Below are 19136 nucleotides of genomic sequence, written 5' to 3'. Positions count from 1 at the left end.
ATAATGGGGTCCCCTGAATAGCTCCCGTATTCCTCAAATGTTCTGAAAATCAGGTGTAGGTACAGGGATAGTGCCACAATATACAACATGATATTATCCGCATAAAGTGAAATATTCTCTTTTGGAGCATCACTGCCCGAGATAGTGAAGCCACGGATCTTGGTATGATCGCAGACCCTACACACTAATGTTTCTATAGTGAGGACAAACAGAAGTGGGGATATACGGCATCACTGCCTCGTACCCCTACCAATAGGGAACTCCATAGACATTACTCCATTCACCCTTACGGCAGCCATAGGGGCCGGATACAACAAGTTCACCCATTTCCTATATCTGGGACTGAACCTAATTTTAACCAGTGTATGTTCAAGAAATGACCAGTGTACCACATCAAATGCCTTCTCAGTGTCCAGTGACAGTAGGGTGTGAGGTTCTGTTCAGTCTTTTATTTAAATCAGCCAATTATGTGTGCATCTAAGATTATACTGTGTAGACCTATCGGGTATGAAGCCTGATTGGTCACAGTGGATTATTTGCTCAATAACCTGAATAAGTCCGGTGGCCAAGATCATAGCCAATATTTTCCTCTCAGTGTGGAGTAGTAAGATTGGACGATAGGAGCTTCAAAGCTCCCTTGGTTTTTCCTCTTTATAAATCACTACTATAGCCACCCGCCTAAGGTCAGCGTCATTAAACAGGTGCAGGAGATGGGTCTCAGTGGATCTATGTACTGCTTATAGAATTCCGCTGAAATCTCATTGGGACACGGGGTCTTATTTGGGTTGAGCTTTGCCAAGGCATCACAGACGTCTGCTAGTGTAATCTCAGCCTTAAGTGTGTTTCGGTGTCCATGTCCAGGATGGGGATTGTAACTGATGCTAAATAATGCTCTATCCGGGGCAAGGCCTGTAGCGCTCTAGCTCTATTTAGGTCCTATTGGAAATTGCACTTTTTGCAGGGTCACCCCTAAACCTTTTGCCTCCTTCTTCCTATTTTTTCTGACTAGTTTTTGTTGGCTTTAGGACTCTGGGCACTTTACCACTGCTGACCAGTGCTAAAGTGCATATGCTCTGTGTAAATGGTACTGTTGATTGGTTTATCTATGATTGGCATATTTGATTTACTGGTAAGTCCCTAGTAACATGCACTAGAGGTGCCCAGGGCATGTAAATCAAATGCTACTAGTGGGCCTGCAGCACTGATTGTGCCACCCACATGAGTAGCCCTGTAAACATGGCTCGGACCTGCCACTGCAGTGTCTGTGTGTGCAGTTTTAAACTTTCAATTCGACCTGGCAAGTATACCCACTTGCCAGGCACAATCTTTCCCCTTTACTACATGTAAAGCACCCCTAAGGTAGGCCCTAGGTAGCTCCAAGGGCAGGGTGCAATGTATCTTAAAGGTGGGACATGTACTGATGTGGTTTACATGTCCAAACTGTGCAATAGTGCCAGATTCGGTTTTCGCTGTTGCAAGGGCTATCTCCCCCATAGGTTAACATGGGGGCTGCCTTTAACTATCCTTAAAGTGCAGTTTCGCTTTGAGAGCAGATAGAAAAATTGAGTTTGGGGTCTCTGAACTCACAATTTAAAAATACATCTTTTAGTGAAGTTGTTTTTTAGATTGTTAGTTTGAAAATGCCACTTTTAGAAAGTGGGCATTTTCTTGCTAAATCCATTCTGTGACTCTGCCTGTTTGTGGATTCCCTGCCTGGGTCAGTTTGACAGCTGGGCTGTTTGCACCTCTCCTCTAGGCAGTGACACAAAGGGAGCTGGTGTATATCCTGCATATCCTGATGAGCTTTCTGAGCTAGGGAGGAGTGGTTACTTACACCTGTAAGAACTGTGCCTGCCCTCACACAATGCAGTCTCCAACCCCCTAGGTGTGTGTCTGGGGCCAGGCCTGGGCAAGGCAGGATCTTTTGAAGACTTTCCTTTGAATTATGCCTACTTCAAAGGCAGAAAGGGATATAAGTAGTGGACCCAAAACCCCAGACTTTAAAAATCTTTCTGGATCAAGAGGAACCTCTGCCAAGGAGAAGAGCTGAAGAGCTGGAGGAGGAGTACTGCCCCTTTGCTGTGTTGCTTTGCTGAGTTGGCCTGCAGTTGCTGCTTCTATCTGAATAGAGAGGAAATGGTGAACTTTGCTGTGTATCCTGCTTGAGAAAGTTCTCCATGGGCTTGGAGCAGAGCTTTCCTCCTGTTGGAAGTCTCAGGGACACCAAAGACGTCAGTTTCATCTGCCTACAGCACTGGAAACTGTGTGTTTTGTGCTGTTCAGGGAAGAAAAACCACAGTGACGCTGCCAAAGATGCCGCTGGCCTGCACCGTGACCTGCCAACACTGCACGGAGCCGCACTGCCCTGCTTCGCACCACAACCTTGGTCTCACTGACAGCACCATCCGATGCTGCCACCAAGCTGCTGTTTGCACCGTGACTTGTGGGCCCCACACTCCGGCATTGCCTTGCTCACATCGCAGCCTGGGCATCCCTGATGACGCAGCACCTGCTGACACTGGCGCTGCTGCCTGCACAGTGGCCTGTGGACACCGTTCGTGAGGTACACAAAGCACTGTCCTGCCCGCACCGCAGCCCCGGACCACCGACTCCAGCACCATCGACTCCAGTATCGTCACCAGGTGTCCTTGCCTGCACTGTGACCCGTGGATGCCACACGGAGCCCGCCCCGTGCCGCACAGCTGACTTGGGCCTACCGACGACAGCGCTTCAGCAATGACAACAACGCTGCCTGCACCGTGACCTGGTGACACTGCACGTCACACCGCCCTGCTTCACAACGCAGCCCCGGTCACACTGGCACAGCTGGAAGCCGCCACCGAGCCACTGTCTGCACCGTGACCTGGGGGCACCGCATGTTGCATCATCCCGCTTTGCACCGCATCCCCGACGTCAGCCATGACAGTGCTCCTGATGTCATCAGCCCAGAGTTCGATCAGCAACGCATGTGATTCAAGGGCCAGACAACCCATGCACCGATCTCTGGAACAGACGCCTACGACGCCAGCCACGCTACTCTCCGGATCTCATTGAGAGGATCACGACGCCCTGCATTTCCAAGGTACTGTTTGCGGGTCTTCCTGACACTGTAGCTCACCCCCAACGCTGCAGCCGGCCTGAACTGTTGGTTTTGTTGATCATGATGCCGTGATAGCCCCAGGTGGAGCTATCAACTTCAAGAAACTGTATTTTTTATTAATTCTTGCAAAATTCATATCTTTATTACTTTGTGTTGGATTTTTCTCATTTTGGTCTTGTTTTATATGGAAAAATATTGGGTATTTTTTCTAAAACTGGTGTGGTGTCCTTTTGTAGTGTTTTCACTGTGTTACTGTGTGTTATGTACAAATGCTTTACACATTGCTTCTGAGATAAGCCTGACTGCTCGTGCAAAGCTACCAAGAGAGTGAGCAAGGGTTATCTGAGCGGGTATCTCCCTTACCCTGATTAGAGTGAGGGTCCCCACTTGGAAGGGTGCAAACCGACTGCCAACTAGAGACCCCATTTCTAACAGGTCCTCACTAAAACTAGCAAAGACTCCAGCAATGTCCTCATTGGAGTCCACAGCCACTCCCCCAGGTCCAAACACCCAGTGAACCCACCTTGTTTCTGCTTCCTTCCATCCCAACCAGGCCAAGAGACTCACAGCTGTATCTCCTGTATCATATAATCTGTGTAGGGTATATAGCATCTGGTTTTTGGCTCACTCCTGTGCCAGGGCTCTATGTTCATCTCGTGGTAGTGTTATCTTCCTGAGGAGAAGTGGGTCAGGCTCTGGCTCTAGTTCCAACATTCGGCCCTACATGTGCTCCAGGAAACCAAGTGTCGTCTGGATGCTGAGGATTTTGAAACACGCAAAACCCACACAAACCTATTGAAATTCTAGACATATTTTCCTAAATAGATCACATTACGGAGTTTCTGTTGCAGTCATCAATGTCACAAAGCAGCATACCATCTAAGAGATGGATGTCTGTGTTTCCATTTTTTTTCATTAAAACAATGCAAACTATGATCTGGTAAACTACAGTTTTGGCAATCCATGAACTGTATTCAGGAAGGTTACAACCTTGTGCTTTTTAATGCTGTGGTTTTAATTAACAACAAATGAGACTTAACAGCGGAAGACAACCTTTCCCTGGTATTGGGATATTTCCACTCTCAAAAGCAATCACATCCCGTCACCAAACATGTTTCTGTTTGAAAATATGGGGATTTCTGCCAAGATGCCTTAAGTGTTTGTGATTCCGTTGAAAATAAGTAACACAAGTTCCTGTAAACTATGCTCCACTCAATAGTATTTCCGAGATGTGAATATACTTGCAAGGCCAGTTTCCTAACAAAGCCTTCCACGATAAAATAATTGTGCAAGATGTTTTACTTAAATTACTATTTCATTCAATGTTTATGTACAGTCCACGCAGCATAAATTGTCTCTTAGCACTATAAGAAAATTTGTCACCATTGCCAACAGTGCTCATTTTGTTTATCTAAAAGAGTGAAAGGCTGACTGGCGTGTTAATCTCAGATCTCTGTAATGAGGCCCAGTGTATAGAGCTGTTTTACTATGCAGGTAAAAAACACGTTTTGCAATCATCCCAAGCTACATTCAGAACTTGTAATGATGGGTTTACTACAGCAGTAATGACCAGGGCTGTGAGACTGTTGGACTCTTCTCTTAAAGGCAGGATTTGTTTTAGCGAAGGCCTGAAAGAGAAGCCAGGCCGTGAGCTTCTCATGGGTTAAAATGGCCAATGGGATGCGACACCGAAATTGTTTCTTGGGAAGAGAAAGAGGACTGTTCAGCCCACAAGGTCTAAGGTGTGTTAACCTTTTTCACCTTTGCAAGAGAAAAATATTGACAGTTTAGTGTTGTTTTAAGAGTCTACAAACGCGTGGACAAGGTCTGTATTCAAAATTGTATGTATTCATTTGCAACATAGATTTTATTACTCATGGATCATTGACCAAGCTCCTGAACACTTTGAAAAGTGTTTTCTATTTCTATTTGCTATTTAAAGCATGGAGAGATGAAGGACAAAAATACCGGTTTCAGATGATTTTGCTTATTATTTTGCCAGCCATGCACCAAAATACTGGTGGTGCTGGTAGAAAACCGGTCATGTGGCAACCCTAGTTGACACAGAGAGTCCATGTTGCTCACTCATTTCGGTCTATTCTTCTCTCACTGTGTCTCTCTCTCTCTTTCTCAATCCTAGAGGCAGAGGTAAGAGCCTCTTGTGCCATAATATCGCCACATTAGCATCCCTTTTTTACTCTAATGTGGCGATATGGCAAAAATGCTGCACCAGATTTACAAAGTGGCGCAATGCATGCATTGCGCCACTTTGTAACCCCTTGTGCCACATTATGCCTATGCCAGACGTAATGCATGCAAGGGGGGGCGTTCCCCTGTTGGGGGGGGAGTGAAAAAACAGCACAAAGAAATCTAAAAGATTTCTTTGCATCATTTGTTTTGCATTTTTAACGCCTGCTTAGTGCAAGCATTAAAAGGGTGAACACCATTATTTATAATGGGCCCCTATGTACTGTTCAGGGTTAGCGCGGCGCTAACCCTGAACAGTTAATCAATAGCATCAAAAGTTCTGATGCTATTGCCCCCTACCCTGCGCCATGGTGCGCCGTATTTTAAATATGGCACACACATGGTGGCGGTAGAGGGTGCAAAGGGGACACAAGGAAAGGAACACTGTACTGAGTGCAGCCTCACTTTTCTTAAACCTGCCCCTTACTCTTTATATTGCTCTTTATCTTTCTCAGGGACCTATAAGTTTGAGGAACCCTTAGGTACACCCCTTAAAATTAATGCACAAAGCAGTACAGAAGTTTCTTATTCTTTTATTAAATCCTTCTTATCCCAATTTTTTTGGCAACAATTATAATATTAATATTAATATTAAAAACTGAAAATCACAAATACACTTTGTAAACTATTGGAACAGTTCTACTGTCATATAGATCATCATCATTATTTTGACAAAACTGTGTTCCCTCAGAATACATGATCTTTTTAATTGAATTTGAAACGAGTTCAGAAAATAAGGATCCAATTAGTGCTTTGCGATAAAGCTAGAAATGCCAGTTGTTACCACACAATGAATTACATCGTGGTACATTACATCGCAGTGGTGATTAGTTTCCTGCCTCAGACATTTCAAAGAGTGGATGATGGAACACAGAACTTCTAAACATCCTCACATATGCAAAGAAGAGGTTTCCAACCATCAATTGTTCCATGATCCTGAGAAGAAAAGAAATGATGGGGCAGTGAAACATATGTGACTTTTTTAGATCTGTTACCAAAGGCAGGAATACATTTGTAGAAACACTTTGGAGCAAAGTGTGGTAATTAAAGTTACTGCTACTGTTGTTTTCCTGCACTTGACTGACACCTCATTGTGCAGAAGGCTGCTTAAGATGTTGTCGTGTGGCCTAACACAACCCTCTGAAGGTTATAAAATTAGATTATACCAGATATAGAAAAACACACAGTGTAGTGGTGCCATGTTTTATGTATGATGTGTCTACTCAGGACTAAACATCCACATGCTATTGTATGAGTGTGCAAAATTAACTGTCTGCCCAGTACAGTCCATATAGCTCATCGTAGGAGGCCACAAACAACCATCTGAGACTGTGCAGAAAATGGGTCCAGAAATATAGAGAAAACGAATTCCTATGCAATGTGCTAAACCATTTACAAGCTGGATAAACACAGATCTTTGACATGGCGGGGTGCGGTCACTAAGTCCAGTGGTCCTCGGTTATGTAGTACAAGCTCGTTGTCTACATTATTCCCTGAAACGACGGAAGATGATTTGGTGAGATACACTCCAGGGTGCCTCATGTAATGTCTGTAAAAGCTGGTGGCTGTTGTACCTTTGCCAGGAAAAACTGAAATGAAGTCATAGCGTCCCAGATGATCACTATGGAATGGATGAACTGTTAAATGTTTCTGAAACAGACCAGAGTCTGATTCCATTTTGTGAATATCTTGTTGCTTGTAACTGGAACCAACCAGAATATTTTCATTTCTATTAAATCAAGTAGAACTGTAGAGGTTATTTCATCGTATTGTATTGTGATTGCGTTGGTATAACACTTCAGCTCTCTGAAAAGGCAGCAAAGCGCATTTGTGGATGGGAAGCACGTTACTGAGAGAGAGTGCTAAAGCTTGATTATTGAGTCTGCCATGTTACTGATGTGGAAAGTGTACAATGACTTACATCATGACCATAAATGTGTTTTTAGCATATTTTGTCGCTGCACCTAGGCATACATTTATAGTGTAAATGAGTGAGGGATAGAATACCTAACGATTAGACGCTGATATGTGGATTGATGGAAGCTGTGTGTTGCAAATGTCAGGCGTATTTTTGTGTCATGTATGACAGACAGTTCTTGCTATGTTGCCACAAGCACTCAGTTGTGCCTGTGCGTGACAGTAGGAAAAAGTGTGGAAAGAGATGCTGACGTGCAAGTGGGTACGTATCATCTTTGAAGAGATCTGTGGTATACAATCCATGTCCAATAGCTGTGATGCCTCGGGAGGTGCCCACAGGTGGTTCCTTTGAAAGTGCAGTTTGCATTGGTTATGGTCTATGGCCAGGGTCCACGCAGGACTGCGTAACAACGCATAAAAACGGGCTTTACATAATCAGCCGTAGTATGTGCTCCAGTAGTGGTTGCATCGTGGAGTGACCAGAGGAGCAATTATTGTAGGCCATAATGCTATTTCAAAAACTCTTGAAAGAAAGATAGAAATTCAAGGTTGCTACATACATTGCTAGCAGGGTCTGAAAAAAAGTGCCGACCTGCCAAGGAGTCAGATTCGGGCCAAAACGTAAAATCTGAAATCAGGGTGAGATAAAAAAGTATAAGTCGGAAATATATATATTTTAGGCCAGTCTTTTTTATTGAATTTTAACAATATTAGTATTTTTAAGTTGTCAGAATTCTTGTAGCATATGTTATTTTGCTGAGGTGCATGTGATGGTCCCTCTTGAATTATCTCTATTGCATTAACCTGAGTCAGTGCTTAATTTGTAAATAAAAACTTGCCGGTGCCCAAAGCCCTCATCTTAAACACGCGGTTTCTGCAATGAAATGTGCGAACACGGTACTGAGGCAGCGTAATCCTGAAGCCATCTCGGGCCTCTTCAAACCATTTAAAGCCACTCCCCGCCCCTTCAGCTCATTCTTGCAGCTTTCTGCTTTCTCCCATTGTGTCGCGTTTTCGTTTTCCTCTTCCTCCACCTTTCCCATATGTGTTATTTGCTCGCAGTAAATGCCTGAGGCAGAAAAATAAGCACCGGCCCTCAAAAAAAACTGACCGGAAACAACAAGAACAAATTAAGCACTGACCTGAGGTCATTATTTACTACCCTGTTGAATATTACAACTATCCTACTCTCAAACACACACAGTCTGTCCTCAATATTGTCCCTATTTAGGCTATCATGTGTGTTTTCCTACTTCACATGTGGAATCCTGTTTCTGCTCAGAAACACCTGAACTCATCAAATCATTAACATTTATAAAGCGCGCTACTCACCCGTGCGGGTCTCAAGGCGCTAGGGTAAAAGGGGGGGGTTACTGCTGCTCGAAAAGCCAGGTTTTTAGGAGTCTACGGAATGCGGAGTGGTCCTGGGTGGTCCTGAGGCTGGTGTGGAGGGAGTTCCAGGTCTTGGCTGCCAGGAAGGAGAAGGACCTCCCACCCGACGTGGAGCAGCGGATGCGAGGGACGGCAGCGAGCGCGAGGCCAGAGGAACGGAGGAGACGGGTGGGGGCGTAGAAGCTGAGGCGACGGCTGAGGTATTCCGGTCCCTTGTTGTGGAGGGCTTTGTGTGCGTGGGTGAGAAGACGGAAGGTGATCCTTTTGCTGACTGGGAGCCAATGCAGGTGTCTCAGGTGTGCGGAGATGTGGCTGTTGCGGGGTACGTCGAGGATGAGGTGATATTATTTTCAATTTTGTTCCTCCTTTGCGATTTTCATCTTAAGCATGCCTGTTTTTAACAATGGTGACTCCAGTATGACCTTCAACTTTCTTTATCTGATGGAATCTAAATTGTGCTTAGAAAAACTGATGATGCCCCACCACAATACACCTCTGCATGTCATGTCACAGTCTGTGTTCCTTACCAAGGAAACTTTACCTAAGCCCTCTGGGCTCCACATCAGTGTTCCTCTGGATCTCACTGGTACTCGCACTTCTCACTTCAGTCACTCAGACCCAAAAACTTGCAGTCTCTTGGCTGTACTTTAACAGGGATAGCTTTCACTGATCTCCCACTCCTCTGCTACAGTGCAACATGCTGTTTGTTCCCTTTCAGGAGTAATGTCTTAACTTCTTACAAAGTAGCATCCCCCTCCCCCTCTGTAGAAATTTCAATGCTGATCCGAAGAGTGCCTTCCTACTCTGCTGATGCCCTTCACACCAGGTCCTCATCCTCCCTGATATTTATTCTCCAAGTGCTGGACCTTTTGGACCACACCATTACCAATTGCATAATCTGAGGATGGTAAAGTTAGCAGGGAAAACCATAGGAATCGCCTAAACAAAACACAGCTTTTTGGGTGTTCATACTGACCATAAGGCAGATTTTTTTTACAAGGTTATAACAACAAAGGTTTTACACACACGCATGTAAAAACCCTGGCTATCTTCTGTAAGATTCACTCTTTGGGTTGCTGGATGAAACCCCTTCCACTGGAGTCTCTATAAGTACATTTTAGAGGGAGCCACATTGAGCCACAGACAAAACCAGTGGGGCCACCAAAAAAGGTTATATATTATACATTATAGGGCACATTTACAAATGAATGATTTTGCTATTTCCTAATTGCGAATTTTTGTGACTCGCAATTAGGAACTCGCAAAATGGTATGTACATTTGCATGCCGGCCTGATGTGGCGAATCAGTAATGATTTGCATTGCTAAATAGGAAGTTGCACATTGGGATTTCCTATTTGATCGCAATCTGCGAATGCAGTGTCAATTTGCGATTACGGTCGCAATTAGCAACCACATTAAAAAAAAGTTTGGATTCTGCTTCCTGGGTCAGGGGAAGGACCCCACAAACAGGAAGTGCTGCCCAGGAGAAGCCAGAATAGCAGCTTGAGTGAGGAGGGGAGAACTGTGCATAACCAAAGTGACCCGAGGAGCCCTAAAAGCACCCAAAAACACCCAGAAATGGCCAGCCGACAGTCAGAGAAGGAGGGAGGGCTGAGAAAGTGGAAATTAAATTTCTCAGAGAAAGAACTGCAGATATTAAGTGAGGAGTGATGCAATAATCATGAGCAGCTGTTTGGCCATGCTTCCCTTACTGTGCCAGAGTCCCAGACGTAAAATCTGAAAAGACATGCAGCAGAAGATAAATGCTGTGGGAGTGGCAGAGTGCTCGTTGGAAGAAATAAAGAAGAGCTGGTACAACCTGTGGTCCCGCACAAAAGAAAGGGGGGTATGGGATGAGAACAAAAAAATAAAAATAAAAAAAGGGTGGCAACACACCTGAGTGAGTCTCGCGCAGCAGGAGGTGGATCCTCAACTCTACCCTCACCCACAACAATGGAGTCAATGGTGGAGACCACCCTGGAGCCAGAGGCTGTGCCTCTACCCTCACAAAGTAAGTACCAAACTTTAACAATGCTAACATCTCTGGCTTTAAACCTGGGTCCTCATGCATGCAATACAACCGTAAACAGACATTTCTGGATGGGTTTTTTACATGAGGAAAAAACTCACATGGTGCATTGTGGGAAATGTAGTCATAGACAGAAACAGTGTCGTCAGTGTCAGAAATTTGTAGAATAATATTGTAGGACTAATGACATGATGTACCACACGTAACACTTTTAATGATATCCTCATTATCCAATTAGATACACCTGTGGATGAAATTGAAGGGCCAACAGATGAGAGTGAAGACTAGGCCTGGGTGGACACGCAGCACAAGAGGGTACTGCTTCTTTTCTGCCGTTCAAGACTTTCTACTCGAGTGGCAGCTTCCTCAATGTGAACGGAAGGTTTCTCAACGTAAGTGGTCGCGACCATCCACGACCATCCTCGTTGAGAAATCTCGCCGGGAGGTGGTATGGAGAAAGATATTCCTCATTTGCAAACTTAGCGTTGGCGAGCGCGAGAGAGGAAAAACTCTGGTATGTGGAGTTTTTCAGAATTCCATGCTCTAAGCCAGAGGTCTTCAAACTGGGGGACGGGTCTCCCTAGGGGGGCCTCAAGTGATCCCTGGGGGGGCGCCAGGCTCTGGCCAAAAGAACCACTATACAGATAACGGGCCTTTGTTTTAAGTAGAAGCATGTTATTGCATTTTTAAAAAGGTAACAGTACTTAACTGCAATGTTTAAATAGGTCTAGACATATTTAAACATTGCCATATTTATAAAATAATTATCAAAAATTCTGAGGGGGCCCCCATGTTTTTATTTTTCAAATGGGGGGGGCGCAGCATTAAAAAGTTTGGAGACCACTGCTCTAAGCAGAGTGTGGAATGAGAAAAACTCTGCAGACTCCGCAAGCGGAGCAGAGTTCACCGCCAACCCCTACTGAAGACCAGAGCCAGATGGAGGAAGACCAAATAGAAGTGCCTAAGAGTGTGCCCACTAAATCTCATGGTCACTCAAGCACTGTGTCCTTTTACCCACAATCAGCAGCAGTAGAGGGTCAGAATACCATACAACCACCCACTCCAAGCCGGCAGCCAGTCATCCGGTCCCGACAGCAGTGCTCCACTCTGCATGGGCATAGGTGCCATCACACATGGCAGGCTTCTGGGTCCCAAGGAACTTCTGAACAACATGTGTTGTATGGCAGGCAGGAGGAAGAGATGTTGCAGGTTCAGTGCCTACGGCACAAACTGATGAGAATGATAAACTACAAATTGACAGGTGGGTTCAGCACATTGTCAAAGCAGTTGGCAGACAATCAGGCCTGCATGGGCACAAAAATGGACCAACTAACAGGTGCCATAACCAAACTTTGCACCAAGACGTCAGAATACAGGAGCAAGCAAAGGAGCAGGGAGAGGACCAATGCTGTGCGCATGGATGCAATGGTCTGAGCCACTGGGAGACTTGCACAGGCCACCACTACACTATCCAAGCGTACTGTGGTGCTGCAGGTGGAACTGGGCCTCTTCAGAGGGGATGTCTCGTGGGGCCTTGGCCAGATAACTGCTGCAGTGGAGGCAATCCAAAATGACCACATTGCTAGGGCTGTATGACAGAGCCATACATTGTAGAACCAAGCATGGCTTACCAACCCAGTCAGAACAACGATCGAGTCTTAACCACGCATGCCTTTACCACGCATGCCTTTACAATGAATTTCATTGTAAAAGCATGCCTAGTAAATGTATATTTGGTAACCCCATGTGTGATTGTGTGATACAGCCCCTGACACCCTCGCCCTAAATCCTAAAACCTACCCTGTCCTAAAAACTACACCATCCTGTCCTAAAAACGACCTGACCCTCACCCTGAACCCTAAAACCTACCCCGCCCCGTCCTAAAAGCTACCCCAACTCCCAACCCCCAACCTTCCCTAAACCCTAAAACCTACCTTGTCCTAAAAACAACCCTGAACCCCCACCCTAAACCCCAAAACCTACCCTGCCCTGTCCTAACAACTACCCAAACCCCACCCCCACTGTAAACCCTAAAAGCTACCATGGCCTGTCCTAAACCCTGCCAAACCCTGGCCTTAAAACTACCCCAATCCCCTGCCCTAATTTCTACTCTGTCCTAAAAATGACCCCACCCTGTCCTCAAAACTACCCTGATCCCCGCTTCCACCTTTACACCTAAAACCTACCGGCCCTGTCCTAAAAACTACCATGACCCCCAGCCCTGCCCTGAATCCTAAAAGCTACCCTGCTCTGTCTCAAAACCTACCCGCCCTGTCCTAAAAACTGCCCTGACCTCCCCCTAAACCCTAAAATGTACCGTGTTCTAAAAACTACCCCACCCTGTCGTAAAAACTACCCAACACCCTACCCCCACCCTAGACCCTTAACCCTACCCTGCCCTTTTAAAAACAACTACCTTTATTCCTGACCTAAACCCTAAATCCTACCCTGCTCTGTTCTTAAAACTACCCCGATCCCCCATCCTAAACCATAAAACCTTCCCTGTCCTAAGAAACTACCCCACCCTGTCCTAAAACTACCCTGACCCCACCCCGCCCTAAACCCTAACACCTACCCTATCCTAAAAACTACCCCAAGCCCCCACCCCCACTCTGAACCCTAAAACCTACCCCACCCTGTCTGAAAGGCTACCCCAACCCCCACCCTAAAACCTACGCCACCCTGTCCTAAAAACTACCCGTACTCCCGCCCTAAACCCTAAAACCTACCCTGTCCTAAAAACTCCCCCACTCTGTCCTGAAAGCTACCCCGTCCCCTCCCCCACCCTAAACCCTAAAACCTACCCTACCCTGTCCTTAAAACTACCCCGACCTCACCTGCTGAAGCAGGTGTTCTAATAAAAATATTAATGAGTATTCATGTATTCTTAGTGATGGATTTACGAAGAAAATTTAATAATATAGAGAAAAAGAATGCACGCATTTGAAAATGTGCCACGTGAGTAGCCATCAATGTTCATGAAACATGGAGCTTTTGTTTGATTAATCTAGTAGTACATCATATTAAAGGTTATGTCTTAGCTTTATTAATAGTAGGCCTTAACTTAGCGGATGTCTTGGCCTAATTGCATGGCCTCATATCAAGCTGTATTTCTAAACCGATTAATAAAACTTTTGCTTAGAGATTTGAATTGTGATTTTCTACTGTCCTGACCAAATGTGCTAGTAGCTAAAAGTCTTTCTCATGAGAACCATTTGCTGGAAGATGCTGTTCTTGCTAAATGTAACAATATAAGTGCAATGTGTGTAAGACAGACTTTCTCAGGAGAAGAACAATGGTGACACTGACTGGAGTATTCGCTGCAACAATATTGTTACCTGATGAGCTGGATGATGAGGACATTACAAGAGGAGCCAATCAGCGACGTGTGAACCGAGCACTCGTAGAAATTATAGATTAGATATTTTAGTTTTATTGGACAAAGTGTGAAAATGCGATCCCTTGACCAACAGGGACCTGGGAAGTAGTTTTAGGAAATCTAACTTAGCCTGGACTGCACTAATAGAAGACAGTGCATTTGCCCATTTTCTTTCTGGACGAAAGGTCATTACTTTCTTGAGCGTCTTGATAAGAGACTTGCTCAACTTTACTGCTTAAAGACCGCGTTTTCTGAACTTTGATGCTGAATCCTGATGCCTTGCCGACTGAACTGATGTCCTGATGACGAAGACTATCTTAGCTTGCCGATCCATTTGAGGAGAGGTATATTATTACTGATGTGTTTCTTAATACTATTCACTTTTTCTTTCTAGGTACCAACCGCACTGTTTTGATATGGCCATAGTTAGATGTTTTCTAAATTTGTGTTGACTAAAATTGTTTGCATGAAGCCCAACATGCTAATGCTAATCTCGCACTGTAACTTTAGGATGTGTAGTGGTTTAAGATTTGATTAGATTATTTTTCTTTCACCACTTTGGACAGCCAGTGATGTTCCTGTATGTTTATCATTTGATTGTGAGATTATCTTACATGACATTAGCATTGTTAATATAGGGAAATAAATATTCTACATTTTTCTAAAGGTGTGGTTATGGTGGGTGACAATTACTGACTCCAATTGATTACTAGTGCTATTGATTATCTTTGATTATGATGTTATTGATTAATAATTGATTACTGATCTACATGTGCTGGAGTTATGGTGGAAACATCTTAAATGCAAGTCAAAAGGTTAATCGACCTATTCACGTCCCCTTGTAAGTTTACTTATTAAGGTCTGATGCGCTAACACCCTCACCCTAATCCCTAAAACCTACCCTGTCCTAAAAACTACCCCCACCCTGTCCTAAAAACTACCCCACCCTACCCTAAACCCTTAAACCTACCCTTCCCTGTCCCAAAAACTACCCTGACCTCCCGCCCTGACCTAAACCCTAAGACCTACCCCTCCCTGTCCTAAAAACCACCCCGAACCCCTGCCCCCGCCCTGAACCCCTAAAACCTACCCCTCCGTGTCCTAAAAACTACCCTGACCCCCCATCCACCCCGGAACTCTAAAACCTACCCTACCCCACCGTGTCCTTTAAAATCCCCCCAGTCGCCCCAGCCCCACTAACCCATCTGCTGCGTTCCTCTTCCGTCTGTTCCTCCTGTGTGCCTGAACCACACATAATCATGGTGCCTTAACCATGCATTTGCGTGGTTCAGGGCAAGTGTGATAACGCTTGCATGCTTATGGCCTGCGTGACTCCGGCCACATTGTGAAGGCCGTTTCCCCAATGCTAGTGGTGTGGGTGCAGAGGCTCCAGATAGTGAGTTGTCCAGTGTCAGCAACATCTCTGCCTCAGATGCAGGCAATGTTGTGCAGTATGTCACTGGTTCCCACAATCTTGCAAGACATCTCTGGTGCATACTGCAAGGCACCCTCACTCTTGTGAATGCAAGGCACCCTCACTCTTGTGAAGGCACCTAAAGGTGTATTTCTGTAGTTTTTTCATCCCACACATGAGTATTGTAAGAAAGTATTGTTTGAGGGAGCTTGAAGCCCCACTCAGGCAAAAACCACAGTCCTTGTCAGGTTAGACCACAAAAGTCACTAAACGTACCTCTGCCTAACCTTCTGGTAGCTTGGCACAAAAGCAGTCAGGCTTGACTTAGAGGCAAAGTGGAAAGTTTTTATGCAGCACACAAACAGTAATAAAGTGAAAACACAACACAATAATAATGACACCTGTGCGTGCTACCACTTGTGAGATGCATGGGAGTGCTTTATTGGAAAATGAATAGGGTACTGACTTGAGGTAGGGTTACTCTTTAAAAAATACCTGCCTGTTAGCCCTAATGCTTTAATCTGGGTGCCAGCTGGTCTGATTAAAACCGGGAAAAGTTAGGAAGTTCCAGGGCTTTGGTTACCCCTACATCCTCTGAGGGTCAGCATGTTTCTGCCACTTATGTTCACCAGTGCTTGTGACTTTGGTCACGACCGATTATCCTCCCACAATCCACATCTATTCCATAATGCTGACGTAACTGGTGAATCAAATTTATTATACATATGTCAAGCACACCTAAACCACCTTCTTGATGTCTGTAAGTGGGTACATATTAAGGCCCTTAATAGGGGACTGAACTAGGGTAATAAAGAAAAATAAATCTGTTACTTCCTGCAGTTTTGCCTGTTCATTTTCCAGGTAAGTTAGGAAATGTTTCACAGGACACCAGCTTTTTAATTCTGCCCCAAATGGTCAGTGGTACCTGGGCAATAAAGGAAAATCTACCAGGTGTGACCAAAATTGGTTTGGCAACAGAACAACCCAAATCTATATTTTAAATGAAAATGGATATATGTTTTTCAATTGAGTAAGAGTTCATTTTTGCCATAGTTAGATTATTATATTTGTGATTATGAGTAAAAACCACATTCATATACGACATCGATCATGCTTTGATTCAGTAAAGTTTGCAATAAATCAATTATAAAATAGTGGCTGGCACTTTGGATCAAGTAATATTTTTATGACATGAACCACAATAGAGGGCAATGGAGAAGAAATATATAATGCAGCCCAACACACAGCCTCCCCGGGCTAATAAACAACACAACAAATTGGTGTGCCATTTCACTATTTGACCAAAAGGTCAACTTGACCTCAGTACACTGATATCCATATATCTATCTATCCATAGATATAGGGTGGTCCTTATTTTAAGGATGCAATAGCCTTCACTCACCTAGGTGGCACATGCTTCATCATCGGACTACCTCCTCGCGGGGTGGATGCTGCTGTCCCCAGGGGTCTCCTAGAAACTGTGGATCTTTGTCAGAGATCTTTTGTTCTCACATCTGGGCCCAGTATTAGCCACAGCTGAGTGTTTGTGAGAGTAGATGGTAGACTGGGTTTCTGAGTGATTAAAATTGACTACCGGAGCTCCCTTCACAGTGTTTATTCTTGGCGAGTGACCATACCAAGATTAAAAACAATACTGCACCAAATAGGCATAGTAATGAGTCTTTGGTTATATTTAGAAGCACCAATGTATTTCATGCCCAAAAGTGCCAAAAAAGATCTAGTCATTTCATCAGGACCATAAATAGACTCCAATCTACTCAATAAGTAATGTTATGAATAGGAAAGTTCAAAATATTAAATAAAAGTTCAGCAATTTATTGGGCCCCTTGCCCTGCAAAAAAGAAAACAAACAAAATAGAAACATAAAAAAAGATTAAGGGGGTCATTCTAACCCTGGTGGTAAAAACCGCCAGGGCGAATGACCGCGGTAGCACCGCCAACAGGCTGGCGGTGCACCGCTGGGCATTCTGACCGCAGCGGTTCAGCCGCGGCCAGAAACGGAAAGTCGGCGGTGTACCGCCGACTTTCCGCTGCCCTTGAGAATCCTCCATGGCGGCGGAGCGCGCTCCGCCGCCATGGGGATTCTGACACCCCCTACCGCCATCCTGTTCCTGGCGGGTCTCCCGCTAGGAACAGGATGGCGGTAGGGGGTGCCGCGGGGCCCCTGGGGCCCCTGCAGTGCCCATGCCAATGGCATGGGCACTGCAGGGGCCCCCGTAAGAGGGCCCCAAAAAGAATTTCAGTGTCTGCCTAGCAGACACTGAAATTCGCGACGGGTGCTACTGCACCCGTCGCACTCCAGCAACTCCGCCGGCTCCATTCGGAGCCGGCTTCATCGTTGCTGGGTCTTTCCCGCTGTGCTGGCGGCGGCCTTTTGGCGGTCGCCCGCCAGCACAGCGGGAAAGCCAGAATGGCCGCCGCGGTCATTTGGCGGTAACCGCATGGCGGGCGGCGGTGGTTAGAATCACCGCCTATGTAATTGTAAAGCAATTTCTGCACCCAAAATAATCATATATTTGCCGATAACCATACTCCATGTAGCACAAAGGCTAAGAGTAACATAAGGGATGTGCACAGAATAAACAAAGTGTTACACACTAATGCAAAATATAATTGCATGTAGAAAGAATCTAGAGGAGACATATCGATTTGGTCAACTAATGAGGGCATCGTACGGGAAACTCAGAGTTGTGGCTCCTCACCAAACCTGTCTGGCCATGATGACAGTGGTTAACCGATATCTTTCAAAGTTTTGGTGGTTGTATTTCTCAGGGCAAAGCTCTGGCATGGACTCACTTGGGCCCACACTTATACTTTTTTCGCATTTTGACGCAAAAGTGATGCAAACTTACAAAATACAATTGTATTTTGTAAGTTTGCACAGCTTTTGCGTCAAAGAATGACGCAAATGCAGCGCTAAAAAAGTATAAGTATGGGCCATGGTTGGAGGAGGCGTGGTAGGAATCCTACTCTGCTTCTTGAGTCCCCGATAAGTACGTGTGAGGACGCGTGGAGCATTTAAACCGGCTTTCGGGTGTAGGCCAGTTAACACATCAGGATGAGTGGTCACCATCTTCGATTGGTGAATTTGAGTGCTGGTAGTGCATTGTAAGGTTGGTGGTATGCATTGTAAGATTTTGCTACAAATGTAAAAAATGGAAGAAAAAGAATTTCCAATGAGAGGAGCAGGGATATGTATCAAATAATATACAAAAGAGATATATATGAAGTAGACACTATATTTGACCTTCAGTCTCAAAACAACAGAATCAACACCTTAATTAAATGGTGAATATCAAGAGTATGATTCAGTATAAAGCGAACCCTGTATACAAATATTGTTTCACTTTTGTAAATCTGGGCCTTTCTATAATCTCTCAGTTATTAACCAGTTCATATCATCTGGTGGGTGTCCTTTTCCATATAATGAGTCGTCAATCGTGTTTCTGTGCAATGTCACCTTATTGTGCTCCAATGCTTATTGAGCATTGCTTTTATTGGGCGTGTTGTCATTCCTACTTATTGAAAGGAGTATGGACATTTGATCAAATAAATAAAAAATGTATTATTGCATTTGGAATGTTCCTTCAGTTGCCATTTCTTAGGAAGATCAAGGTCAGTTTCTGTTTGTTTAGT

Source organism: Pleurodeles waltl, chromosome 5, assembly GCF_031143425.1.
Source record: "Pleurodeles waltl isolate 20211129_DDA chromosome 5, aPleWal1.hap1.20221129, whole genome shotgun sequence".
Lineage (NCBI taxonomy): Eukaryota > Metazoa > Chordata > Amphibia > Caudata > Salamandridae > Pleurodeles > Pleurodeles waltl.
The sequence above is the reverse complement of the archived record's forward strand: the minus strand, read 5'-3'. Positions refer to the sequence as shown.